This window comes from Symphalangus syndactylus, chromosome 14 (genome assembly GCF_028878055.3).
Source record: "Symphalangus syndactylus isolate Jambi chromosome 14, NHGRI_mSymSyn1-v2.1_pri, whole genome shotgun sequence".
Taxonomy (NCBI): Eukaryota; Metazoa; Chordata; class Mammalia; order Primates; family Hylobatidae; genus Symphalangus; species Symphalangus syndactylus.
In genome coordinates, this window is record NC_072436.2 from 63726588 (window position 1) to 63745749 (window position 19162).

The following is a 19162-nucleotide window of genomic DNA, read 5'->3' on the forward strand; positions in this document are numbered from 1 at the left end:
TGTTCTCACATTCCTGAGATTTTCTTTTCTAACCCACAGGCTTTAGCTATATTCCTGCAGTGCCAGCTGGCTAATGAAAGCAACTGCTGTGCTTTGCAGGGTTAATTTATTCAGTGCTTGGAATATGCCCTATCCTTCGTCAGCATCAATTGCTTCTAGCATTGTGTTTTAAATATACACAGGAACCACAAATACAAGGGATAATTTTGCAGGCTGCTCCTGGGATTACCTTCTCATTACACGTTCCTTGCACAGGAGTAAGTCTACAAGGAACAGCAAGTACAGCAACTGCTGTGTGATCTGTTTCCAGCGTGGGGGACAGAAATGGTTATGTAACAGCACTTCCGCTGCCCCCTATGGATGGGCCCTTTATGACACAGAAACATCTGACTTTCAAAATGAAGAGGGACAGTTACCTCCGACCCTCAAAGAGCACAGCCTGAGCCATGCCATGAAGCCAACTCCACCTCCTCTTTGTTTGAGGATAAGGCACACCGAGTGCTCAGGCCCCTGCTCCCTTCTGCCCACTCCTGCCAGCTGTCTTGCACTTTGACCCCAGGCACAGCAAATGACCAGCAGCTGCAGGGATGCTGAGTTCTATCATCCAGCCTCCAGGCCTGCCCAAGGCCACACCAAGCCCAAAACAGGCTTCCCAGCCTGGACTCCTGCTTTTTACTTACCCTCTACTATCTGGTAAACCTCAGTTCACAGCCCCTGTCTGGGGCACAGACCTGCTTCCACACCACAGTGTGTCCACAGCACCCTGGACCCAGGCTTATCAGCAGGCCTTACACCAGACAAAGACTGTTTCCCTGTGTGACTCCTACCCCCACCTCCCTTGCCCAGACGGTCCCTGAGTGAAGGGCTCTGTCTCATTCCTCTGTGGTTCCACACCTGTGAGCCCAGTGTCTGGTCCACATTAAAGACAGCTCATTGACCTAAAGGTAAAACCTGAAACTAGAAAACCTCTAGAAGAAAACACGAGAAAACTGTTGTGACCTTGAGTAAGGCAAAGATTTCTTAGTTACACCACCAAAAATATGAGCAACAAAATAACTAAGATAAAAAACAAAAAAACCCACCTGATTAATGGGATATTGTCAAAATTTAAAACTTAGGGTCTTCAAAAGACATTGTCAACAAAATGAAAAGACAAGCCATCAACTGGAAGTTTTGTATCTGCAAAACACAAAACTGATAAAGGACTTGAATCTTGAATTCTTGAATAATAATCATTTTTGTTATTATTTGTTACTTTTATTTGTTATTTATTTATTTATTGAGACGGAGTCTTCCTCTTGTAGCCCAGGCTGGAGTGCAATGGCAATGGCACAGTCTCGGCTCACTGCAACCTCTGCCTCCCAGGTTCAAGCAATTCTCCTGCCTCAGCCTCCCGAGTAGCTGGGATTACAAGTGCCCGCCACCGTGCCCAACTAATTTTTGTATTTTTAGTAGAGACAAGGTTTCACCATGTTGGTCAGATTGGTCTCAAACTCCTGACCTCAGGTGATCTGCCCGCCTCGGCCTCCTAAAGTGCTGGGATTACAGGCATGAGCCATAGTGCCCGGCCTCTTTGGTATTTTTGTTAAAAATAACAAATGATGTCCATATTAATAACAAATAATAATAATAAAATGCACAAGGCAATAAAAAATGACCAAAGATTTAAATAACAACTTCACCACAGAAGATACTTGGATGGCAAATAAGCACATGAAAAAATGCTTGACATCATTAGTCATTAAGAAAATGCGGTGGAGCCAAGATGGCGGAATAGGAACAGCTCCGGTCTCCAGCTCCCAGCCCGAGCGACACAGAAGACGGGTGATTTCTGCATTTCTGCTTGAGGTACCGGTTTCATCTCACTAGGGAGTGCCTAACAGTGGGTGCAGGACAGTCGGTGAAGCGCACTGTGCGCGAGCCGAAGCAGGGCGAGGCATTGCCTCACTCGGGAAGCACAAGGGGTCAGGGAGTTCCCTTTCCTAGTCAAAGAAAGGGGAAACAGACGGCACCTGGAATATCGGGTCAGTCCCATCCTAATACTGCGCTTTTCCAACGGGCCTGGAAAACGGCACACTAGGAGATTGTGTCCCACACCTGGCTCGGAGGGTCCTAAGCCCACAGAGTCTCGCTGATTGCTAGCACAGCAGTCTGAGATCACGCTGCAAGGCGGCAACGAGGCTGGGGGAGGGGCGCCCGCCATTGCCCAGGCTTGCTTAGGTAAACAAAGCAGCCAGGAAGCTCGAACTGGGTGGAGCCCACCACAGCTCAAGGAGGCCTGCCTGCCTCTGTAGGCTCCACCTCTGGGGGCAGGACACAGACAAACAAAAACCCAGCAAGAACCTCCACAGACTTAAATGTCCCTGTCTGACTGACAGCTTTGAAGAGAGTAGTGGTTCTCCCAGCACGCAGCTGGAGATCTGAGAACGGACAGACTGCCTCCTAAAGTGGGTCCCTCACCCCTGAGCAGCCTAACTGGGAGGCACCCCCCCAGTAGGGACAGACTGACACCTCACTCAACCGGGTACTCCTCTGAGACAAAACTTTCAGAGGAACTATCAGACAGCTGAATTTGTGGTCTCAGGAAAATCCGCTGTTCTGCAGCCACCGCTGCTGACACCCAGCCAAACAGGGTCTGGAGTGGACCTCTAGTAAACTCCAACAGACCTGCAGCTGAGGGTCCTATCTGGTAGAAGGAAAACTAACAAACAGAAAGGACATCCACACCAAAAATCCATCTGTACATCACCATCATCAAAGACAAAAAGTAGATAAAACCACAAAGATGGGGAAAAAACAGACCAAAAAAACTGGAAACTCTAAAAAACAGAGCACCTCTCCTCCTCCAAAGGAACGCAGTTCCTCACCAGCAACGGAACAAAGCTGGATGGAGGATGGCTTTGATGAGTTGAGAGAAGAAGGCTTCAGACGATCAAACTACTCTGAGCTACGAGAGGAAATTCAAAACAATAGCAAAAAAGTTAAAAACTTTGAAAAAAACTTAGAAGACTGGATAACTAGAATAACCAATGGAGAGAAGGGCTTAAAGGAGCTGATGGAGCTGAAAGCCAAGTTTCGAGAACTACGCGAAGATTGCAGAAGCCTCAGTAGCAGATGCGATCAACTGGAAGAAACGGTATCGCTGATGGAAGATGAAATGAATGAAATGAAGAGAGAAGGAAAGTTTAGAGAAAAAAGAATAAAAAGAAATGAACAAAGCCTCCAAGAAATTTGGGACTATGTGAAAAGACCAAACCTACGTCTGATTGGTGTACCTGAAAATGATGGGGAGAATGGAACCAAGTTGGAAAACACTCTGCAAGATATTATCCAGGAGAACTTCCCCAACCTAGCAAGGCAGGCCAGCATTCAGATTCAGGAAATACAGAGAACGCCACAAAGATACTCCTCGAGAAGGGCAACTCCAAGACACATAATTGTCAGATTCACCAAAGTTGAAATGAAGGAAAAAATGTTAAGGGCAGCCAGAGAGAAAGGTCGGGTTACCCACAAAGGGAAGCCCATCAGACTAACAGCTGATCTCTCAGCAGAAACTCTACAAGCCAGAAGAGAGTGGGGGCCGATATTCAACATTCTTAAAGAAAAGAATTTTCAACCCAGAATTTCCTATCCTGCCAAACTAAGCTTCATAAGTGAAGGAGAAATAAAATACTTTACAGACGAGCAAACGCTGAGTGATTTTGTCACCACCAGGCCTGCCCTAAAAGAGCTCCTGAAGGAAGCACTAAACATGGAAAGGAACAACCGGTACCAGCCACTGCAAAAACATGCCAAACTGTAAAGACCATTGAGGCTAGGAAGAAACTATAGCATCTAATGAGCAAAATAACCAACTAACATCATAATGACAGGATCAGATTCACACATAACAATATTAACGTTAAATGTAAATGGGCTAAATGCTCCAATCAAAAGACACAGACTGGCAAACTGGATAAGGAGTCAGGACCCATCAGCGTGCTGTATTCAGGAAACCCATCTCACGTGCAGAGACACACATAGACTCAAAATAAAGGGATGGAGGAAGATCTATCAAGCAACTGGAAAACAAAAAAAGGCAGGGGTTGCAATCCTAGTCTCTGATAAAACAGACTTTAAACCAACAAAGATCAAAAGAGACAAAGAAGGCCATTACATAATGGTAAAGGGATCAATTCAACAAGAAGAGCTAACTATCCTAAATATATATGCACCCAACACAGGAGCACCCAGATTCATAAAACAAGTCCTCAGTGACCTACAAAGGGACCTAAACTCCCATACAATAATAATGGGAGATTTTAACACCCCACTGTCAGCATTAGACAGATCAACGAGACAGAAAGTTAACAAGGATATCCAGGAATTGAACTCAGCTCTACATAAAGTGGACCTAATAGACATCTACAGAACTCTCCACCCCAAGTCAACAGAATATACATTTTTTTCAGCACCACACCACACCTATTCCAAAATTGACCACATAGTTGGAAGTAAAGCTCTCCTCAGCAAATGTAAAAGAACAGAAATTATAACAAACTGTCTCTCAGATCACAGTGCAATCCAACTAGAACTCAGGATTAAGAAACTCACTCAAAACCGCTCAACTACATGGAAACTGAACAACCTGCTCCTGAATGACTATTGGGTACATAATGAAATGAAGGCAGAAATAAAGATGTTCTTTGAAACCAATGAGAACAAAGACACAACATACCAGAATCTCTGGGACACGTTCAAAGCAGTGTGTAGAGGGAAATTTATAGCACTAAATGCCCACAAGAGAAAGCAGGAAAGATCCAAAATTGACACCCTAACATCACAATTAAAAGAACTAGAAAAGCAAGAGCAAACACATTCAAAAGCTAGCAGAAGGCTAGAAATAACTAAAATCGGAGCAGAACTGAAGGAAATAGAGACACAAAAAACCCTTCAAAAAATTAATGAATCCAGGAGCTGGTTTTTTGAAAAGATCAACAAAATTGATGGACCGCTAGCAAGACTAATAAAGAAGAAAAGAGAGAAGAAACAAATAGATGCAATAAAAAATGAAAAAGGGGATATCACCACCGATCCCACAGAAATACAATCTACCATCAGAGAATACTACAAACACCTCTATGCAAATAAACTAGAAAATCTAGAAGAAATGGATAAATTCCTCGACAAATACACCCTCCCAAGACTAAACCAGGAAGAAGTTGAATCTCTGAATAGACCAATAACAGGTTCTGAAATTGTGGCAATAATCAATAGCTTACCAACCAAAAAGAGTCCAGGACCTGATGGATTCACAGCTGAATTCTACCAGAGGTACAAGGAGGAACTGGTACCATTCCTTCTGAAACTATTCCAATCGATAGAAAAAGAGTGAATCCTCCCTAACACATTTTACGAAGCCAGCATCGTCCTGATACCAAAACCTGGCAGAGACATAACCAAAAAAGAGAATTTCAGACCAATATCCTTGATGAACATTGATGCAAAAATCCTCAATAAAATACTGGCAAACCGAATCCAGCAGCACATCAAAAAGCTTATCCACCATGATCAAGTGGGCTTCATCCCTGGGATGCAAGGCTGGTTCAACATATGCAAATCAATAAATGTAATCCAGCATATAAACAGAACCAAAGACAAAAACCACATGATTATCTCAATAGATGCAGAAAAGGCCTTTGACAAAATTCAACAACCCTTCATGCTAAAAACTCTCAATAAATTAGGTATTGATGGGACGTATCTCAAAATAATAACAGCTATCTATGACAAACCCACAGCCAATATCATACTGAATGGGCAAAAACTGGAAGCATTCCCTCTGAAAACTGGCACAAGACAGGGATGCCCTCTCTCACCGCTCCTATTCAACATAGTGCTGGAAGTTCTGGCCAGAGCAATCAGGCAGGAGAAGGAAATAAAGGGTATTCAATTAGGAAAAGAGGAAGTCAAATTGTCCCTGTTTGCAGATGACATGATTGTATATCTAGAAAACCCCATTGTCTCAGCCCAAAATCTCCTTAAGCTGATTAGCAACTTCAGCAAAGTCTCAGGATACAAAATTAATGTACAAAAATCACAAGCATTCTTGTACACCAATAACAGACAAACAGAGAGCCAAATCATGAGTGAACTCCCATTCACAATTGCTTCAAAGAGAATAAAATACCTAGGAATCCAACTTACAAGGGATGTGAAGGACCTCTTCAAGGAGAACTACAAACCACTGCTCAATGAAATAAAAGAGGATACAAACAAATGGAAGAACATTCCATGCTCATGGGTTGGAAGAATCAATATCGTGAAAATGGCCATACTGCCCAAGGTAATTTATAGATTCAATGCCATCCCCATCAAGCTACCAGTGACTTTCTTCACAGAATTGGAAAAAACTACTTTAAAGTTCATATGGAACCAAAAAAGAGCCCGCATCGCCAACTCAATCCTAAGCCAAAAGAACAAAGCTGGAGGCATCACGCTACCTGACTTTAAACTATACTACAAGGCTACAGTAGCCAAAACAGCATGGTACTGGTACCACAACAGAGACATAGATCAATGGAACAGAACAGAGCCCTCAGAAATGATGCCGCATAGCTACAACTATCTGATCTTTGACAAACCTGACAAAAACAAGAAATGGGGAAAGGATTCCCTATTTAATAAATGGTGCTGGGAAAACTGGCTAGCCATATGTAGAAAGCTGCAACTGGATCCCTTCCTTACACCTTATACAAAAATTAATTCAAGATGGATTAAAGACTTATATGTTAGACCTAAAACCATTAAAATCCTACAAGAAAACCTAGGCAATACCATTCAGGACATAGGCGTGGGCAAGGACTTCATGTCTAAAACACCAAAAGCAATGGCAACAAAAGCCAAAATCGACAAATGGGATCTCATTAAACTAAAGAGCTTCTGCACAGCAAAAGAAACTATCATCAGAGTGAACAGACAACCTACAGAATGGGAGAAAATTTTTGCAACCTACTCATCTGACAAAGGGCTAATATCCAGAATCTACAATGAACTCAAACAAGTTTACAAGAAAAAAACAAACAACCCCATCAAAAAGTGGGCAGAGGACATGAACAGACACTTCTCAAAAGAAGACATTTATGCAGCCAAAAAACACATGAAGAAATGCTCATCATCACTGGCCATCAGAGAAATGCAAATCAAAACCACAGTGAGATACCATCTCACACCAGTTAGAATGGCCATCATTAAAAAATCAGGAAACAACAGGTGCTGGAGAGGATGTGGAGAAATAGGAACACTTTTACACTGTTGGTGGGACTGTAAACTAGTTCAACCATTGTGGAAGTCAGTGTGGCGATTCCTCAGGGATCTCGAACTAGAAATACCATTTGACCCAGCCATCCCATTACTGGGTATATACCCAAAGGACTATAAATCATGCTGCTATAAAGACACATGCACACGTATGTTTATTGCGGCACTATTCACAATAGCAAAGAGTTGGAACCAACCCAAATGTCCAACAACGATAGACTGGATTAAGAAAATGTGGCACATATACACTATGGAATACTATGCAGCCATAAAAAATGATGAGTTCGTGTCCTTTGTAGGGACATGGATGAAACTGGAAAACATCATTCTCAGTAAACTATCGCAAGGACAAAAAACCAAACACCACATGTTCTCACTCATAGGTGGGAATTGAACAATGAGAACTCATGGACACAGAAAGGGGAACATCACACTCCGGGGACTGTTGTGGGGTGGGGGGAGGGGGGAGGGACAGCATTAGGAGATACACCTAATGCTAAATGACGAGTTAATGGGTGCAGGAAATCAACATGGCACATGGATACATATGTAACAAACCTGCACATTGTGCACATGTACCCTAAAACCCTAAAGTATAATTTAAAAAAATAAATAAATAAATAAAAAAAAAAAGAAAATGCAAATTGAAACCATAAGAGCTATTGCTACACACCTACTAGAATGGCTAAAAATTTAAAAACAAAACGAAACAGTATCAAGTGCTGGCAAGCATATGGAGCAACTGGAACTCTAATACATTGCTGGCAGAAATGCAAAATGGTACTGCCACTTTGGAGTGATGAAGTTTCTTAAAAATTAAACATATACAATCCATTAATCCCACTCTTCAGTATTTATCCAAGAGAAATAAAATTTGTGTTCACACAAACATCTGTAACACTAATGCTCATGGCAGCTTGATTCGTAACAGCAAAAGTCAAGCAACCTAACTCTCCCTCAACAGTGAGTGGATACATAAACTGATGCATCCTCACATTAGACTAGTACTCAGCAATAGAAAGAATGAACTCAGCAATAAAAGTGAATGGATAGCACACACACAAAAAGGATATATTTCAAATGCACTATGCTAAGTGAAAAGCCTAAACTCAAAAGGCTACCTACTATCTACACAAATCTTATCCATCCTTAAGTCCCAGATCAAATGTCAGTTCTCCCTTGTAGTCTTATCTGCCATCTCCCCACTCCTACAAAAAGACAAAAATGATTTGGTGTTGCTCTAAATTCCAAGCATTTTGTCTATGTCCTCTCTTGTATGACTGTATATGACTGTATCACGTCTCTCCAACTAACTGGAAGTGCCAACTCTGATTCGCCTTTGCATTAAAAGCAAAGGCAAATCAGTTGCCCCACCAGCAGCTGGCCGGCATTCAGACCCCTTCTGCTGTGCCTGCTGCCTAGCATCTGGATCAATGCCTTACATATGAGAAGTGTTCAGAAATTTTGTTTGATGAATTAACAAAAAATTAAATGTCCCAGGTGACCTGTGTCAGATATAATTGGTGTGGTCAGGACTCAGAAAGAATAATGCAGCCCAGTAGTCTGGACTAGATGTCTCTTAGTACTATTTTAGATGAATGAATGAATGAATGAACGAACGAACACCAAAGGACACAGCAACCAGTGCTAGAAAGAAGCCCACTAACAGGCTATGGTGCGTGAGCACAGTGGGTGCTGTAAAGTGGCATCTGAGTGAACCTCTAGTCATGGGCTGAACTGTGTTCCTCCCTGCCACCCCCTTCCTATGTTGAAGCCCTAACCCCTAATGTCTCAGAATGTAACTGTATTTGGAGAGATGTCTTTAAACTGGTAATTCAGGTGCAATGAGGTCATATGGTTGGGCCCTAATCCAATATGACTGATGTCCATATAAGAAAAGATTAGGACACAGGCACACACAGAGAGGTAACCATGTGAAGATACAAGGTGAATATATATATATTTGAGACAGGGTCTTGCTCTGTTGCCAAGACTGGAGAGCAGTGGCATGATCATACCTCACTGAAGCCTGAAACTCAACACTCAAGCAATCCTCCCACCTCAGCCTCTTGAGTAGCTGGGACAAGGTGCACACCACCACGCCTGGCTAATTTTTTTCTTTTTTGAGAAATGGGGTCTCACTGTGTTGCCCAGGCTGGTCTCAAACTCCTGGGATGAAGCAATTCTCCTGCCTCAGCCTCCCAAAATAACACCTTGATTTGACTCCAATGTCTGCTTCCAGTACTGTGAGAAAATTAATGTCTTTCGTTTAAGACCTACAGTCTGTGGTACTTTGTTGTGAGCGACCAAGCAGACTAATGCAACACTGAAGGATGGGTAGGAGGTTGACATGTGAAAACTGGAGGAGACGGCATTCCGGGTGAGAAAAGGAGCACCTCCAAAAGCAGGCAAGGAGCAGTGCTGTTTGGCCACAGCGTGTGAGCACGGTGGAAGTTGTGCAAAATGGCGCTGGAAAACAGAGTGGCAGTGGAAGCCGGAGGCCCAGAACGGCAGGTATTAGAGCTGAGGCTTTGAGGATGCCTTTTACTGGTGGCAACTCAGTGTCATCTGTGATGGAAGGAGGCAGCGGGTGCAGCAGAAGGAGTCTGAATGGCCAGCCAGCTGCAGGTGGGGCCACCGTGGCCTAAACTGGCACACATGGGCCCCAGGGGCTCCTGGGGTGGCTTTGGGGGCGGCTTTGGGGGCAGCAAACATTTGTTGATTGAAAAGTTGTGTGTGTGAATCGCGCCACTGCACTCCAGCCTGAGAGACAGAGCGAGACTCCATCTCAAAAAAAAAAAGAAAAAAAAAAGAAAAAGAAAAGTTGTGTGTGTGTGTTGTAATGTGGGAAACTCAGGGCCACAGCATGGCTCACCTGTGAAAAGTTAGAGCACGGATCAGAGCAACAAACACATCACGGGATCCTGACGCCCAGAACGCTGCACCTGTGGGCTCTACATTCCGGACAGATTCCAGTCCACCCCAATCTTCCAGATGCCACCACCCCTCTAATTCACCTCCATCCTCTCCTCAGCCCTCTCCCTCCACCTGGCTAATCTTTCCACACTAACCACAGTGATCCTTTCGAAATGTAGGTCAGATCCCATCACGCCTCTGCTCAAAGCCCTCCAGTCGGTCCCTGTGTCCCTTGGAATAAAACCCAGGCTTCCTACCATGGTTCACATGCACACCCCACATCCCCGCTCCCCAGGCCCTCCTCTCCCCTTCATTCCCTGTGCTCTGCTGCACTGGGAAAGAAAAACCAGGCCCAAAATGAGTCGTGGGAATTCACTCATTTACACAAACAGCTGGGGACTTTCTCATTCATTTGTTTGCTCAAGAATCATTCTGGGAGCACCTCCTGTATCTAGGCACTGCAGTAGGCACCAGGACACAGGATGGGCAAAACCAAACACCGCCCCTCCCCACCTGGGGCTCACCATCCAGTATAGGGAACTATCAAATGGCCTTGAAAATACCAGATATCAACTGGGAAAACACTACTAAAAAGTCACATAGTGACAGAAGAGCTTATTCAAGGGGCACATGACCCAGCGGGGAGGAAAAGACCCTTTGGTGACCCTTCCAGGATAATAAGCATGAACTAGATGACAAGAGGGAGAGAAACCCACAGGCACAGGGAACAGCAAAGCAAGGAGGAGGGATACTGGGGCAGGAAGGAGAATGCAAGTGTGAGGCAGGGGTTTCAAGTTCCTGCAGCTACAGGGGTGAGGCCGGCGAGCAGGACCACAGGAGGGCCCCAGTGACCACCCCCACCTGCACTGATCCCATCATGTGGGCCTGGCCCTCCTCAGGATGGCCAAGGGGATGCCCAAATCTCTCAGCATCCCAAGCCAGTTCACAAAAGCTGTTGTACCGCTTCTTGTCCTGAGGCTCCTCCCATGCAGCAAGGGGTCACAGGCAGCACAGGTGAAGCCAGGAGGACTTCCTTTCCCTATGTTCAGACCTCATCAGTAAGACCTGGAGAGGCCCTCAAGCTCCTAGACTCAAGACAACCCAAGACCCCCTCCCCCAAGGGTCTCATTCTTTACCTGCTGCGAAACCTCCCCGAGTCTGCCTTCCCCAAGAGGCAGCGAGGTAGGCCGCTTGTTGCTCCTCTGCCCCAAGCCATTTATTTTGGGCACTTGTGGCTCTTCTCATTATAAGGAGGCCCGTTACTGTAGCAACCAGATGTGGCTCCCACAGTCTGTCTCAGAGGGACCCTCTGATCCCCCAGGTTGTAATGTGTTGCTGGCTTATCTCACTCTTGTAATTAAAGAAAATAAATAAATGCTCTGCAGTCTCTCCCTCTTTCTGTCATCTCTTTCCTACAGTGTCCTCCCTGAGTTCACTGACAAGAAAGTCCCCCTCTGCCAGCTAAATATCTAATCCTAATACATTCCCTTTCTCTCATATAAATAGCATCCCTTTGTGATCAAAGCAACCTCATGCATGCCTTCTAGACCACATTCAAGAGTTCTGCCTTCATTACTTATCATCCTAACTTTTAAATTTAGCATCATTTCATTTTCATTGTTTCTCACGGTTAAGTCCTTTCAAGATACATTAATAATGTTAAGTCAATTTTAGGAACTGTAATAAGTAATGGTAGTTGACAATGCCAACAACTGTGAAAAGAGGCATTAAAGAACTAAAATCTGGGAAACAGTGGTCCCAGCGAAAGGAATGAAGACATGGCGGTAGGGGTGCAGAGAAAGGGATGGAATGGGAGAGACTGGAGCAATGCAGGCTCTCCTCAGAAGACCCTAGTTTCCTTGTACCTCCTGCCCACCCAGGGAAAGGATCCCTCCTCTGTGACTCTCCACCGCAGCCACCATCACAGTCAGTGATATAATTCATCAGTGTTCACTGTCCCTCCTCCCCAACCCATGCGTAGGTCCCTGGAGGCTGCCATGTTCTCTCTTGCTCACCCTTGTCTCCCTAGGGCCTAGCACACTGCCAGCTCAGACTGGGTGCTGGATGTCTGCTGGGTGGATAATGGATGAAGGGCTTATTTTGAACCTCAGATGACAATTTTTTAAACTAGAGAGGCCGGGCACAGTGGTTCACACCTGTAATTCCAGCACTTTGAGAGGCCAAGGTGGGAGGATCACTTGAGCCCAGGAGCTGAAGAACAGCCTGTAGTAAGCCTCTATACCTACAAATAAATAAATTAGCCCGGCATGGTAGTGCACACCTGTAGTCCCAGCTACTCAGGAGGCTGAAGTGGGAAGATCTCTTGAGCACAGGAGGTTGAGGCTGCAGTGAGCTATAATCTCATCACTGCACTCCAGCCTGGGTGACAGAAGAGACCCTGTCTCTAAAAATAAATACATAAATAATAAATCAATACGCCAGGCGCGGTGGCTCACGCTTGTAATCCCAGTACTTTGGCAGGCCGAGGCGGGCGGATCACAAGGTCAGGAGATCGAGACCACGGTGAAACCCCGTCTCTACTAAAAATACAAAAAACTAGCCGGGCATGGTGGCGGGCGCCTGTAGTCCCAGCTACTCGGAGAGGCTGAGGCAGGAGAATGGCACGAACCCGGGAGGCAGAGCTTGCAGTGAGCCGAGATTGCACCACTGCACTCCAGCCTGGGCGACAGAGCGAGACTCTGTCTCAAAAAAAAAAAAAAAAAAAAAAAAAGCCATAGGAAAGAATGACATGTTTGACTCTATAAAAATACATATGTATTTTTATGTATATATGTAATATAATTCATACTCATGTACATAAAGTCATCTATATATGCTTCAAATACTTTCTCTACACATCTACCTACATCAAATACTTTTTCAGTGTGTGTGTTTTAATTTAGCTTTTGTTTCCTCACTCCAACAACCCTATGGAATAGAAACTACTATTAATATTATCCCCATTTTACAGATAATAAGACTAAGGGACAGAGATAAGGCTGAGCAATCTGCCTCCAGTGCCCATGGGCTTAACCAGAATCTTATGTTGACTCAGTATTACTCCACACGACTCATTCTCTCTACATATCATAAAAGTAACAGGCTAGGTGCGGTGGCTCACGCTTGTAACCCCAGCACTTTGGGAGGCCGAAACAGGTGGATCACCTGAGGTCAGGAGTCCGAGACCAGCCTGGCCAACATGGCAAAACCCCACCTCTACTAAAAATACAAAACTTAGCCAGGTACGGTGGCGGGCGCCTATAATCCCAGCTACTCGAGACGCTGAGGCAGGAGAATCGCTTGAACCTGGGAGGCAGAGGTTGTGGTGAGACGAGACTGCACCACTGCACTTCAGCCTGGGCCACAGAGCAAAACTCCATCTCAAAAACAAAACAAAACAAAAGCCACAAAAGTTATCACAGTACGATAATGGCGTAGAAATAGATTGCTCCTATAAATAATCAAATAATCCAGAAAAATCATATAATAGAAAAGCTGGAGGTATAAAAAGAAAAAATCATAAAATATTAGAAAACATAAGAGTTGCTCGTCAATGATATTGGAAAAACTGGTTAGCATTTTTTAAAGTCAGTTTAAATTTACTTTCACATCATCCATGAAAGAAAATACTAGAAGAACATAAATGCCTTAAAAGCAGAGAACTTAGATCTCTAACATAGAAGACTTATGAAAAAATGAACCGATTTGACTATATAAAAATGTTAAATGACTGCATGTTTTTAAAAAATTTTAAAAAGGTAAACAGTAGACTGGGGAAAATAACTGACAAAAATATGGCAAATAAACCTTACCCATATAAATCAGCCCCAAAAAGCCAGCATTATGATCCCATAAAATGATCAAAAGAGAAAGTACAACTTATAAACAAGCACGTAAAAAATGTTCAGCCTAGCTGTATTAAAAGAAATGCAAAATACCATAAAGAGGTTCTGTTTTTCTTACTCTTTTTTCCCCGTCATACTGTCAGCTGGTTCTGTTTTTCTTACTCTTTTTTCCCCATGATACTGTCGGCTGGTGGAATGGATGAAATTAAACGAATGCTCCCACACACTGTGTTGACAGAAAGTAATGTAGCAACACATACCAAGCACCATTAAAATGGTCATGCCCTTTTACCCAGCAATCCCGCATCTGAAAATCTATCCTACAGATACAACCCAAAACATAAGGAAAGTTCCATGGACAAAGACAGTTACTAATCTATTACTTATAACAGCAAAAAAACAAAAAAAGAAAAGCAACCTAATTTTAAAAAACAGGGAATAGTTAAATAACTTATGGACCAATCACTTAATAAAATATTTTATGCCATTAAATAATTGTCAAACCAGGCTGGGTGCAGTGGCTCATCCCTGTAATCCCAGCACTTTAGGAGGCCAAGGCAGGCAGATCGCTTCAGCTCAGGAGTTCAAGACCAGCCTGGGAACCACAGTGAAACTCCATCTCTACCAAAAATATGAAAATTAGCTGGGCATGGTGGCACACGCCTGTAATCCCAGCTACCTGGGAGGCTGAGGTGGGAGGATAGCTTGAGGCTGGGAGGCAGAAGTCACAGTGAGCTGAGATCACGCTACTGTACTCCAGCCTGGGCAACAGAGCGAGACTCTGTCTCAAAAGAATAATACAGTAATAATTGTGAAACTATATAACATTTTTAAAGCCTTATGCTATAATATCCAGTTGTACAGGTAGAAAGAAATACATAATTTTTTTAGAGACAGGGTCATACTCTGTCACTCAGAATGAAATGCAGTAGTGAGATCATAGTTCATTGTAACCTTGAATTCCTAGGCACGAGTGATCCTCTGGAGTAGCTGGGACTACAGGCATGCAACACCACACCTAGCTAATTATTTATTTACTTATTTTAATTTTTATTTTTTTGAGACAGGGTCTTGCTCTGTTGCCCAAGGTGAAATGCAGTGGCATGATCACAGCTCATTGCAGCCTCAACCTCCTGATTTCAAGCGATCCTCTTACATCAGCCTCCTGAGTAGCTGGTGATACAGGTGCACATCACCATATCCAGCTTGTGTTTTGATTGTTTTGTAGAGATGAGGTATCACTATGTTGCCCAGGCTGGTCTTGAACTCCTGAGCTCAAACGATCCACCTGCTTCAGCCTCTCAAAATGCTGGGATTACAGGCATGACCTACCACGCCCAGACCTGGCTAAGTTTTTTTACAAAATTTTGGAGACAGTGGCCTTGCTATGTTTCCCAGGCTGTTCTCGAACTCCTGGTCTCAAGCAATCCTCCTTCTTCTCCTCCCGAGTAGCTGGGATTTCAGGTGCAAGCCACCGCACTCAGCAAAAAATACAGAAATTTTAATAGTTGCTTCAGGGTGTGGGATTAAGCCACTGTTTTCTCCAATTTCTGAATGTACTGAAATGCCATATCAGAGCATGAGTTCCCATCCTGGCTGCACCACTCACCTACCTGTCCACCCATCTCTCTGACCTCTCTAGGCCTCCACATCCTCTTCTATAAAGTGAAGACCAAAAAGGTAGCTACCTCATGGAGCTGCTGGGAGAATCAAATGAGATGATGTTGTACAGTGAGAGCTCAAAATTACTTTGATCATTTAAAAAAAAATGTTAACGTATTGCGGCCAGGTGCGGGGGCTCACGTCTATAATCCCAGCACTTTGGGAGGCCAAGGCAGGTGGATCACCTGAGGTCAGGAGTTTGAGACCAGCCTGGACAACATGGTGAAACCCTGTCTTTACTAAAAATACAAAAATTAGCTGGGCGTGGTGGCATGCGCCTGTAGTCCCAGCTACTTGGGAGCTATGACAGGAGAATCACTTGAACCCAGGAGGCAGAGGTTGCAGTAAGCCAAGATCAACCCACTGCACTCCAGCCTGGGTGACAACAGCAAGGCTCCATCCGGGAAAAAAAAAAAAAAAAAAAAAAAAGTTAACATATTGGAAAAATAAAATTGGAATCAGGAATGATACTTCACAGGTGGTGGTTTATTTCAAATTCAAATTCCAGGTTTTCAAATGAAAGTTTAGTACTGCTTATTTTGCAGCCCCTCTCCTGCCTTGGGGGCTCCTCTGTTTAGACAGGCTTCCATGTTAACTCGCTTGGTAAAGGAAAGGTTAAAGGAAGTGAAACACGGCTACTCTAAAACAGAATCACAGAGACACAGAGTCCATAGAGCTGAGCTATAAAGGAGCAGAAGCAGCCACACCCGTGAGTTCTGCAGCAAGAGCAGCACATTTGCATTCTATCAAGAAGGGGTGGAAGCCACATTTCCCAAGAAAACTTAGTGTGGACCTCCTGCACCGCTGAGCTAAACATTTTATTCCAATAGGAAATTAGAGTCAGTGGGACAAGGAAATAAAAAGCAGAAACTTAATTTCTAGAAAATAGAGTGCGTAAGAGACATTTTAAGGTATCTTCAACCCTGTGATGGGGTGTGGGGGAAAACAGTGTCAAGTAACCATATAATAAATAACTTCCCAGAAAAGCCACCAACTTTATCATATTATTGCTTGAAACTCTGCCATCTGGGCTTCACAAGCATCTCATTTCAGACCCTAACACAATGTTATGTATTGCCCAAATGTTGAACACTGGTACATTGTCAGACCCTCTGCCAGATGACAAGGCCCACTACAGTGCTGATCTCCTCCAAGGGGAGATGACTCGAGAACGTTCCAGGGGCTAAGCACTAGTCGAGTGGGCGGTTCTCTCCACAGGACCTTAGACATCCCACACTTGGCAAAAAGAATGCACAGAAGCAGCCCTATTCACCCTGGATGGGAAAATAATCTCCACACTGCTACTAATTAGTACCCACAGGGCTTCTTTTCTAAAGAACTTCATATATTAACTTGAAGTTGGCATTAATCATCCTTTCCTTGCAAGATGAAACAAGTGACAAGCAGTGAGAAAAGATCATTTTCCTTCAACACGTCAAAAGATGGGTTTCAAATCCTTTTTCAGCCCCCCAAAATCATGCATGTGGCATTAACTTATCCAGTCCATGCAACATGGGAGAATGTATTCACACTGCCTTAGTCACACCAAGATCCACTGGGTCTGTAAGACATTGTACCTAAAGCAGAAGCACCTCTTCCCCAGCTATCCTAAGATTTTCCATCTCCGTCTTAAATAATAACCAACAATGTACTTACTGCAAAACTCTGCTTCTCCTGCTTCTCGGGAGCTGCCGACCTCAATCAGCAAGTCAGCCACTCTATTCTGGGTTTGGTGCTGGCCTGGGAGGAAAACCACACTTGGAGGGGGCCGGGCAGGACCACTTGAGCAACACTTCACTCAGGAAGCAGGCGGGCTCTGCTCTCCCCAAGTTATGATGGCCTCTCCCCCTCTCTCTCCTGCCTCTCACAATCTCTCTCTCTCTTCTCTTTCTTACACGCATACATGCACAAAGTGCAAAATCATATTTCCATCCTACTTGGTCCTCAATGCTTAATTTGTACCTCTCCAAAATGTAAGGGTTTCAAGATGTAGGCTGGCTAGCTGCTGACTGCTGAGATATCAGATTTAAAAACAAAAACAAAAAGTCAGTCTGCTCTTCACAAATGGATTTACCCTGAAGCTTCAGCCGCGCCCCACCACCTTGCCATGATCCTGTGAGCACTGAGTTCTAGGTGGGAAGGGGAAGTCGGGCTACAACTGGGAAGCATATCGCAGCAGGGGCTTCTGGTGAGCCAACTAAAGGGATCTCAGAGGTAGGCATCTGAAACTCCTAGGCTCCAATAATTTGTTGCAATTTTTTTCATTCTAAATAAATCTTTTCATACTTAATTTTGAATTCAGGGAGCTCCAAAATGATATGAGCATCCTCACAAAGCCTGGGGTCCACATTCCCTGCTACTACGGATGACCTAGAGTAAGCCCCAGTGACAATGGGATCTACTGCAACAGGGAGCAAATACACTGCCCAGAAAAAAACACCGAAGAAATGTTGTGAAGGTAAACAAGCAACATGTGTTACATCCACAGGCACCAAGAACTCTATCAGTGGGCCTGGGCTAAGCTTAGTCATTGCCACAAGCTGCACTTTAATTGCTATTTTACTGGATAACAGGTGTGGAGGGCAGCCAGTCTGCTCTTGCATGGCAGAGAGCTCTTATATAGCAGGTGGCATGGGTTTGCAGAGCCTCTGTGACACAGAATCCCCCATGTTCACAATAATTCTAACCTCCATACTCAGACTCTGTCATTCTAATGGACAGAGTGCAGTAAGGAGCAGTTCAGAGCCAGCCTGGCTTGGCACGGCAGCCCCATGCCCCACGTGGCCAAGGCTGTCTCTCATGGCCATCCAGCTTTGCCTTGAAGGAGACAACAGGCACAATGCACTGAACCTGCTCTTACTGAGGAACACCCACTCTCCTGGGGGGCAAGGGGCATAAAGGGTCCTAACTCATCTTGGTGACTCCCCATGTGGCACCATGGCACAGACACAGGAGTTGGTAGTGGTTGGGACTCTGCAAATGACAGACACCTAACTCAATTTTGCTTAAGCAAAATAGTGAGTTTGTTGGCTTTACTGATTTAGGAAAGTCTAGGATGAATTCAGGCTGGCTTTAAGCCAGCTAGACCTTGAGGTCCAATGATGTCATCAGGAATGGTTTTGAATCACCTCCTAGCTTCACTCTCCTAAGCTGGTGTCATTCAAACACGGGTGCTCTGAGAATAGGAAGGCCTTGCCCAGCAGTACTGCAGGACTAGAGGTCTTTAGCATTTGAGATTCCAGGTTAGAGAGTCTCTCCCAGAAAAGAGCCTGAGGTGATACACTGTCCAACCTATTGGCCGTGGAGAGGGACCTGGATGATTGGCAGCTCCACTAGTTATGGGAAAAGCAGTTTCCAAAAGGAGAAAAAAGGCTAGGCAGAAAAAAAGTACAAGCTAGTCACTCAATAGTGCCTCGGATTATTAAGCCTTTCATGTGATC

At 44.3% G+C, this 19162-nt stretch overlaps 1 protein-coding gene across 16 annotated transcripts in view; it reads right to left on the minus strand.

Annotated features, from left to right (window-relative positions):
- The window catches only part of SPECC1 (sperm antigen with calponin homology and coiled-coil domains 1), a 304891-nt gene that overhangs the window by 243146 nt on the left and 42583 nt on the right, over positions 1 to 19162 (minus strand). The window lies entirely within an intron of this gene.